The following is a 7,500-nucleotide window of genomic DNA, read 5'->3' on the forward strand; positions in this document are numbered from 1 at the left end:
ATGTCGCTTTTCAATCAGGCCACGGATTATCTGTCCTAAACCTGGGGGTCTGGATTCAATCTTGGGCCGGATAAAGTGAAGTGAAGTGGAGCACTGATTTTTTCCCAGGAAGAATCAATCTCTGGACCAAGCCAAGCCAAAACCGAGCCATGCTCCACTTGGGCTTAAACCCTGGTCTCAGTGCGTTCCCGACCCCCCCCCTCTCTCTCGACGACAGTAAGTCCCAGCCTGGATCTGGAGAGCTCTACCAGAGGATGAGAGGCCAAGGGGGGGGGGGGGTGGACGGACAACTTCAGTGGCTCAGTGAAAGTGGGAAGTTCACTTGGCATTGGAATGAATCTTTCCAATGAATGGGTTAGCTTGCCCCTTTGGCCTGTCATTCAGAGAATGTTTTTATTGCTTGTCACCCTCGGACGCCCCCCCCCCCCTAGTGTTCCTACTGCACCACCCCCGCACCCTCCCCTCTCTCCCATGTTCCAACCAAACTAACTAGGTCAGTCCCTCTACCACGCTCCAACCAAACTAACCAGAGTCAGTACTGTACCTCTCCCACTCTCCAACCAAACTAACTAGGTTAGTCCCTCTCCCATGCTCCAACCAAACTAACTAGGGTCAGTCCCTCTTCCATGCTCCAACCAAACTATAGGGTCAGTCCCTCTTCCATGCTCCAACCAAACTAACTAGGTTAGTTCCTCTACCATGCTCCAACCAAACTAACCAGGGTAAGTACTGTACCTCTCCCGTGCTCCAGCCAAACTAACTACAGTTAGTTCCTCTCCCACGCTCCAAGAGAGCGGATTAAAGAGGATTAAAGCCGTCGGTCCCTATGAGACATGAATACAATTCACTTTAAAGACAAAAACGGATGATTTTCCTAATGTATTTGTGGGTTCTTGCCCTTGGCAGAACAGTGACAACGTGGCGGAACAATGAAACAATGTTGACAACGCTTCAAATTGAAAATGTTTTGTCTTCATGCACGCAAAATCCTTCTATTTTTGTTGTTTTTGTGATCTGCACTTGATTGCTTTGGTCTGTTTAAGTAACCCCAAGGGAAGTGGCCATCTTGGATATCTCTCTCCTACTCCCTATAGTATCCATCTGCGCGCAACAAATCCAACACCCGGAAATGTGTTGGGCCACGTCATCGTAAGCGCGTCGGTAAAAGAAACCGCGAGAATCCGCGAGATTTTGAAGGATTACAAGTACAATGGCAAATGCAGCTCAGGTGAGAATTGAATTTCGAAATATTATTAATGAACATGTTATAGTTTTCATATATGTATTTATTATTTAGGTTGTTGCATGTGTTACGCATTTGGCTGTAGTTTTGTTCATCTAATTGGGTAATTCTATGTGGTTTAGCGTTATCAGATATGAGATTAGATTCAACTTTATTGTCATTGCTGAGTACAAGTACCAACAACAAAATGCAGTTATGCATATAACCAGAAGTGCAAATAGTGACAAAACAAAGATAAACATGTACAGCCGGCAGGGCTAAAAAACGCCGCGCTCAGGTGGGGGGAAGGGAATGACTTTCACGTGGTAATTATTACAACTAACACTAAGTTAAAGATGAACTATATGCTATTTTCGAACTTTGGTAGTGTGTTCACTGTTGTATGTAGGTTGCACATATAATATTTTGAGCTCAGGTCACATATTTTCAAGCAAGATGAATTAAAGGAATGAAATATTCAATTTAAAGGAAATGAAAGTTATTTGGAGTCACATTCGATACATTCACCTAATTATATTTTATTCTTCCATAGACCAACATGATGTTTCCAGATGGACAATATCCTGCGCTTAAGAGATTGGACTTGGACACATTCCAGTGTCCATGTTGTCACAAGGCAGGGAAGTACCCTGCTCTTCTATCTCATATGCAGTTCCACCATAGTTCTGCTGTGAAATATGGAGGTAAGTCCACCTATATATTATCATGTCATCATTTGAATTTTAAATGGTGTTAATGTGTTATTTCTGTGCCCCAGCACATCCTTGGTGTAAATTAGTTTTAGATCAGACATTGTGGGCTCATTTGATGTTTGTGTGAGCTTTCACATTCCACATTAGATTTATATTACGGTTCTGACCTGTTAGCAACGCTGAATTAATTACCTAATGTGGGTTTAATTATTAATTCAAATGCAAAAGTTCAAGTTATAGGCATGGACCCTATGTTATCGAATTTTTATTTAATAAAAGTTTGGGCATTTAGCAGACGCCTGTTTCCAAAGCGACTTTTAATCAATACATTTGACTAAGCAAGTGAATCATCAATTCACCAGTCGTAGCAGGAAGAGTAATCTACCTCAGACCAGGGGTCTATTATTTGTTAGTGACATGATTATGTATTGTTCTCACAAACACCTTTTTTCAAATTATGTATTTACAAAAATACAACTTATTGGTATGTTTCTAGTAGGCCTATCTTCTAAATCACTTTCTTTATTTCTTTTAGGATATGCTTTTTATAAATGCTTTTTATAAATTTATAAATTTATAAATATAAGGGGTGTTGCTGAGAAAATTGTTGCGGGATCCTGGACAGAGAAGACTGGTCTGGATTTGGAGGTATTGTTTGAATGTTACTATCATATTATAGCTATAGTCATAATTACCTACTATTCTCTAACTAACATTTCTTCGTACAGGGGCTTCCGAGGCAGACCAGTGGCAATGACTGTGGTGTCTTCATGATAATGGTGAGTTATGGTAATGCCACCAAGTGATATGGCACACTTGATTGTTCCTTAAAACCATCAAAAAAATGTGTAAATGTATGTAACAATGACTGACCACCACTTAGACCTGACCAACATTCTGTTTGTGCATTTGCAAATAAAAAGGTGTGCAATAAAAGGTATTAAGGAACATTCATGTGTGCAGACCTCTCATATCACTTTCCTATGGAGTTATCAGCCATGTACATTTCATTGGATGTGTGTGACTACCTTCTCACTGAGTTATAAGCTGTCACATGGTAATCTTGTCTTTGTGTCTTTTCTCATTACAGTATGCCTGGTATTTCGCCATGGAGGCTACCTTTGACTTCAGCATTGTAAGTATTAAGAAAACAAGAACCCATTATATCAATATGCTATAAGACTTTGAATGCAAATTGAGTAACTGCTCTTTCTTTAGGATGACATGTCTCTCCTGAGAAGGTGGTGGTGTATTGTCCTGGTGGAAAACCTTGGGCTGGAAGGGTATGCTGCAGTGCTACAAAAATAATAATTGTATTTGTACATTTATTATCAAGAGGACTTTGGGGTAACACCTGGCCCTACAATTCAACCTTCCGGTGAAGATAATGTGTGTTAATTTCAGATATGGAAGGAAGTTTGCTCACTTTAGTGAGGAAGGCAGAGCGACCCTTCACGACAGTGTCCCACCTGTATTCAGGACCTATTCAAGTGTTAAAAGGAGTCATGCAAGCAACACCATGGTCAGTGCATCTCTCACTAAGTATCTATGACCGTGTGCCTGTTTCTGAATGGGCTACTGCTCCTAAAACACATACTCCATGCAACTTTATGGCACATGCAATATGTTTAGTGGTACTGTGTCATTCTGAATCCAGCCTGGATCTCTTTTTGAAGTAGTTAACCCTTTCATGTAAAACATACTGGCAATAATGGTGGACTCTGTACAGATGCCACTGGACACTGACGAGGACCACACGTACTTCAAGAGGCCTTACAGCTTTCCTCCTAAAGAATTGGTTAGTGTGAATGAAGTTTATTGCATACAAACATACTATCCACCATTCACAGCTGTACACATAGTCATGCTTATGTGTGTATCCTGTTACCAGGGACAAAGATGTCAGAAGCCTGGAAAGTGAAACCACACTTTCTATCAGGACACTTGAGGTAGAATGATCAAGGAAAGAAAGTGACTCATTCAGTACTTAACTGCACCTTTTCATTGTAACATGGTTAAGCACTGTATTATTATTTTAGGAAAGGGCTCAACAAGTCCAACACCAACGAAGAGTGACCAATGACTTGTTAGTGCATTGCATTTGCAATGCATTTTGGAAACATGAGGAGAGTGCTAATACAAATTCCATGACAGTTTGCAACCACTGATGAATGTGAGTTTCTTAAATTAATTATTAATCACTTCTTTATAACATTTTGTCTCAACAGTGAGAAGCAGCTGTCTCACCATTATATGGTCGAAAATGTGAGAAGAAAAGGAAGCTGAAAGACCATAGAGACAATGTTGAAAGAGCACTTGTGCTAAAGTGCAATCAGCAATGATGTCTTGATTGAAGCGCATTGAGTCGTATCTTGTGAGATGCGCTATACAAATAAAGCTTGAATTGATTTGATCCCTTGTACACTTTTTTTGGGCATTTGTGTTGCAACACACCTGTACATTCTGCACTCTACCCTGTTAGGCCCTTATTTTACTCTAGACAGAAGGGTTGTAACACTTGTTATTAATTCCATTTGGTATACCTCATAAACTTTCTTGCATTTCTGGTGTTTGCATTTTACATATTCTAAATATATGCTATCTACATGTCGCACTGGATGGGGTTATTGCTGTTGACTCATCAGAAAGTAAAGACTAATTCACAGAGTGTATGAAGATTCCAGTAAGGGTTTTGTGAAGGAGCCCTAGTGCTGTTGACATCAGAAATAGAATGTTTTATTTAGCTCATCAGTGTGCACTCAGCACCATGGACACCTCCAGCCCAGCACCTTGCACCACGGTTCCTGCCTTGCTCCATGGATTACAACGATGATCGCCTGACCCTTGCCTGACTCCACCAAGTCCTTTGCCTGACCCCTCAAACCTGTTTGACCTAATAAAGTCCCACACCTGGGGTCATTGACATTCTTTTATTTATATACAGTTAGGTCTGGAAGTATTTGGACAGTGACACAATTTCCATAATTTTGTCTCTGTATGCCACCACAAAGGATTTGAAATGAAACAATCCAGATGTAATTGAAGTGCATTTTACAGCCTAAGGATGGCCTGTTTCAGTTGCATTGAGAGCTCTGTTGACTGCAAATGCAAATGCCACACTTGGAATCAACTCAGACCTTTTACCTGCTTAATTGATAAAGAAATAATGAAGGAATAAATAGCCCACACTGGCCCATGAAACAGCTTTTGAGTCAATTGTCTAATTACTGTTGGTTATTATACATAAGAGCTATAATTCATAAACCCTTCCTTCAATTTGGATGTGAATACCCTTAACCTAAAGCTGAGAGTCTGCACTTTAAGCCCAGTAAATTCTGTTGGAAATCTCATATAAGATACGTTAGATCCAAAGTATCAAGGAGTATTGCAGTATTGTGCAGGGCAAAACATATTCTGGAACAGAGGATGTTGTATACTCTATATTGTTGTCTTGTCTTACCCTATTTGAGTTACTGTGTGGAGATATGGGGAAATGAATATAAAAGCACTTTAAACCCATTGATTACACTACAGAAAAAAGCTATGAGGATTTTGATTGATTGATTGAAAACTTTATTAGAAGATTTGCAGAAGTAGGTACATGAAAGTACATATTACATACAAGGTCAACTAACAGGATAAAAACCCAAGAAAGCCACTGGCTTATTTCAATTGGGGTCCTTGATTCTCAATTCATCGTTACATGTAAGACCGACAAAACAAACTAGTACTATCTACAAGATAATACAGACAAATAACTATTACTATCTACAAGATAAAAATACATCCATCATGGGAAGAACAATACAACAAAACATCAGGTATGTACAGCGGGTAGGGCAGGTGGGGACATACACCACAGGTGGGGGCGGGGGACAAAACACAAAGTATGTACAGTGGGTAGTTCGGGTCTTTTAATCTGATTTTTGATTTAGAGGGTCCAGTTACGGATTGCAGCCTCCTGTAAATGTTTTTTGAGAGTGGTTTTGAAGGTGGGCAGTGTTTTGCACTCCTTTAAGATTATAGGAAGGGCGTTCCACATTTTTACTGCAGTACAGATTGTACATGAGGTCGGATATCGTGATCACACTAATAACTTGTTCCTAATGTCAAAAATATGAAGAAAATATGAAGGAAAGCAGAAATATTGCTCTATTGCTCTATTTAAAAAAAGGTTTAAATTATTTTTAATGAAAAAGTATTAGAACGGATGATACTGAAATATATGTATTAATTAATTGGATTATATAATGTAAGCATAATTGTTAAGTATAAACAGGGGTAGGACAGGCTTCTTCCTACTCCTTTTCGAACAATTGATAGGACTGTACTCTACATATTAGTTTTTTTCCGTAGTTTTCACCGTAGTAAGGCCGTAGTAAGGCGATTCATGGTTTACTCCTAGTGTATCCATCTGCGCTGCGCGCATCAAATCCATCACCCGGAAATGTGATGTACCATACGTCATCATACCGCGCCTGCATATTTGCATAACACATTTCCGGGTGTTGGATTTGTTGCGCGCAGATGGACCCTACTCTCCAGCTCTGGCACTGACACAACAGCGGATCAACTCTTGAGGATTAGGGGTCAGTGAAAGGTCGGTGAAGGGGTTCATGATATCATTGTAACTGCCGCTCTGCGTCAGGGGACAAGAGGAGAGGATATTTGGATTTCTGGTGTTTTTCAAACAAACCCATTAAGCCAAGCTAGGAGTGACGAAAATGCATGTTACATATCTCAAAAAAACAACAACTCTGCAGTAAATCTGATCCGAAATCTTCCAATAAAAGCTGTTTGATTCTGGTCTGTGATGTATCCATGGCGAAGCGTAGCAACCCGCCAACGCAGAGGTTCCGTGTGTTCAGAGCTGTGTGTTCTGGTGCGGTAGACTCTCGCCTGCGTAATAAGTTCATTTTCGTTCAAAGGACTGAAGGCAGTCTGTTAGTTATTTGTTTTCTCGGTCTATTAAACCGATGCATTATTTATGAACGTAAATATCCAGAGATCCCTGTTTCAAACGCTAATGGGATGTTAAGATATGAAGGGGGCGGCTTGAATCATTTCCCAATTACTTCCCCCATCCGTCTATGGAAGAGTGAGTTCCTCAACTCCCCCCAGTCTGAGGGTAGACTAGACCAGGGCAGGGGGGGGGGGAGGAGGGATGAGGAAGGAGGGATGATGAGGGCTAATCTATGAAGGGAGCGGAACAGGAAGGCGACACAAGTAGCGTCTCTGTTGAAGCGTCGCGCCGCGGCCTTGGAGGAGGTGACGGCACACCCCTTAGTCAGCCAACTGGCCTTAAGTAACCATTTAAATGCATGGAACTCATCCTTCACGAACTCCCTCTCCTGAACTGTACTATAGTATATCATCGTTATTCTAGGCTTTTTGCCCCTCTCATTTTTAAGTGCCTCAAATGACAATGAAAATCATTATTTGCCACACAAAACCCTGGCCGGCCAGTCACACCACTTGGTCACATTTTAGTACCTTGGATACACTGACAAAAAAAAATCCCTTCACAGGGGGGGGGGGAAATGAGGTTAACGATTGCGATGCTTT

General features: G+C 40.8%; 1 protein-coding gene and 1 long non-coding RNA gene across 5 annotated transcripts in view; one reads left to right on the forward strand and one right to left on the reverse strand.

Moving 5' to 3' along the window:
- LOC308156344 (transmembrane protein 132D) overlaps positions 1-7,500 on the reverse strand; it is a gene marked incomplete at both ends in the record, with an annotated part of 41,641 nt that overhangs the window by 28,820 nt on the left and 5,321 nt on the right. The window lies entirely within an intron of this gene.
- LOC308154747 lies at positions 1,814-4,288 on the forward strand. 4 transcript variants are annotated; one of them, XR_013937386.1, is made up of 9 exons: positions 1,815-1,926; positions 2,471-2,583; positions 2,664-2,714; positions 3,026-3,070; positions 3,154-3,218; positions 3,340-3,457; positions 3,665-3,733; positions 3,827-3,884; positions 4,164-4,246. It is a non-coding gene; the product is annotated as an uncharacterized lncRNA (long non-coding RNA). The 4 variants fall into 4 exon arrangements; XR_013937384.1 differs by having other exon boundaries at positions 1,814-1,926; positions 3,665-3,884; XR_013937385.1 differs by lacking the exon at positions 3,827-3,884 and having other exon boundaries at positions 4,164-4,288.

The sequence above is a fragment of the Nansenia antarctica genome (assembly GCF_963989245.1).
Source record: "Nansenia antarctica genome assembly, chromosome: 4".
NCBI classification, from domain to species: Eukaryota; Metazoa; Chordata; class Actinopteri; order Argentiniformes; family Microstomatidae; genus Nansenia; species Nansenia antarctica.